Genomic DNA, 2,477 nt, shown 5'->3' on the forward strand with positions numbered 1-2,477 from the left:
ATTTACCATTTTACCCCTAGGTCATCCCGGACCCCAGTCAGTTGGAGTCAACAAAGCTCACTGGTCAGTTCAGAACATTTAGAATATCAGTTATCTCAAGCTCATCTGAGCTCATAATGAACAGACCATTTTCATTTCTGACAATTCCTGCCAAAATGGGATCATTTCTTCAGAAATGAGCTCATTTCTCAATCAAATCCAAACCAATTGTCTCTGAGTCAGTCATTCTCAGTCAGTCATGTTCCCCAGAGTCTAATTTGAGCTCACCAGGAGTTCAAGTGCTCCATTTTCAATTCAAACCCATTTCCAAGTGTCTAGGAGCCCATTTTAGTCCATTTTAGCTCTTTCAGCTGAAATTGAGTTGAGTTCAGTCAATTGAGCTAGTGTTCAAGCTTTGATTTTAGTTCATATCAGTATTACTAACCTTTGTTCTAGCTCAAACCCAGCTCAGGTTCGTAATTCACTTCGCTCCAGTGATCATTCTGTACCATTTCTCTAAAAATGGCAACTTTTCTTGAAAATTCAGTCGGAAAGGTCAGTTGAGTTAGTGTCTGGTGAGTTCATTTGAGTTCAGAAACTCTAAAACCCAGCTCATCTCAGTTCAATCCAGCTCAAACCCCAATTTTCAGTGTCACTCTGACCCAGTAGAGTCCCGAAAACCAATTCTTGAGCTATTTTGCAAATTTTATCAATTTTAATGCTTTTTAAACTGGTACAAGTGTCAATCGGGGTCTGACATCCAAAATTCTTTATTCAAGGTTAGCATTTTGCATAGCATTTCATGTCATTTCTCATCATTTCATATCATTTCTTAGCATTTCATAACATTTCATCACATTTCATTCCATTTTCGAAGTCCAGAACTCCAGTTTTATAAATTTCAATCCAGATTGAGTTTTAAAAATTTTAAGAAATCAATTTCAAACCCCGGGTTTCCAAAATTGACATTTTTACCCCAGGGAGTCTAAATTTGGAAATATTTTCTCAAGAAAAATAATCTGGATTTATTTCAAACTCAAAATTTTCAAATTCTACATTGAATTTGCTTCGCAACGAGCTATTAAACTTCAAAATCTGAGCTTGTTTCAAAAATTGCCAAAAATAGCTCATTTTTTTTGGAAATATTTTCTCAAGAAAAATAATTTGGATTTCTTTCAAAATCAAATTTTCAAATTCTACACTGGATTTTCTTCGCAACGAGCTATTAAACTTCAAAATCTGAGCTCGTTTCAAAAACTGCCAAAAATAGCTCGTTTTGTTTGGAAATATTTTCTCGAGAAAAACAATCTGGATTTCTTTCAAAATCAAATTTTCAAATTCTACACTGGATTTGCTTCGCAATGGGGTATTGAACTTCAAAATCCGAGCTCGTTTCAAAAACTGTCAAAAATAGCTCGTTTCGTCAGGAATTTTTTTGAAAAGACTATTTTACCCCTTTAATCGTCCAAATGAATTTCAAAAGTGGAATTTGGACCCGCTCTGAGATGGCCCATCCATTTGCATTTTCTTGTTTTAATTTATAAGAAAAAAAATTATCTTTTTCTTTATTTTTTTTTGTTTGTTTTATTTTATTTATTTTAATTTTTTTAATTATTTTATTCTTCCTAAGGTGGGACCCACAAGGGGGTCACCCAAACCTCCAGCCCATTTCATTTCTTTCTTCCTCCATTTTATTTTTTTTTATATTTTTTTATTTTTATTTTTATTTCTTTTTTTCTTTATTTCTTTTCTTTCTTTTTTCTCCCTCTTTCTTTCTTTCTTTCTTTCTTTCCTCCTTTCTTTCCTCTCCAGCACACTCACGTAAACCCCTTCCTTCTCTTCCTTTCCCTCTTCTTTCTTCCCTCTTTCCTTCCTCTTCTTTCCTTTTCCCTCCTTTTCTTTCTTTCCTTTCTTTTTCCCTTCTTTTTCTTTTTTTTCCTTTTCTCCTTCCTTCCCTTCCTCCCTTCCTTTCCCTAACCTTCCAGCCCATCCACGTCTGATGAGGGATTCACGCACTTCCCTTTCCTAATTAAATTCATTCCCTCTTAGAAAACTTAGGTCTTTATGATTTCTACCTAAGTTATTAAAAAAAAGAGAAAGAAAGGCTAAAAAAAGAGAAAGCTACGGCTGAACCCATCTCCCATTGAATCTCTCTCTCTCTCTCTCTCTCTCTCTCTCTCTCTCCCTTGAACTCTTTCTTTTCCTCCCCTTTGCTGCTACAGCCCAGCAGCACCCTTCCTCCATTACAACCTTGCAGCATCTTCACCATCGGTGTCCACCACCTCCCCATCGTTGCAGCCACTCCTTGGTCCAGCCAGCAGCTTTGGTGAAGCTTCCCCTTTGGTGACAGTAGCAGCCACTCACCTTCAAGCACAAGACTGCAGCCATCTTCATCAGCTGGTGCCTACTTCCAACTGCAGCCTCCACAGTTGCAGTCATCATCCACCAAAGCTCCAGCCGCCTCAAGCAAGTTGTAGTACCTCCAAAGCTCCAGCTCC

The sequence above is a fragment of the Nuphar pumila genome, chromosome 9 (genome assembly GCF_984573655.1).
Source record: "Nuphar pumila chromosome 9, dmNupPumi1.hap1.1, whole genome shotgun sequence".
In the NCBI taxonomy this organism is placed as follows: domain Eukaryota; kingdom Viridiplantae; phylum Streptophyta; class Magnoliopsida; order Nymphaeales; family Nymphaeaceae; genus Nuphar; species Nuphar pumila.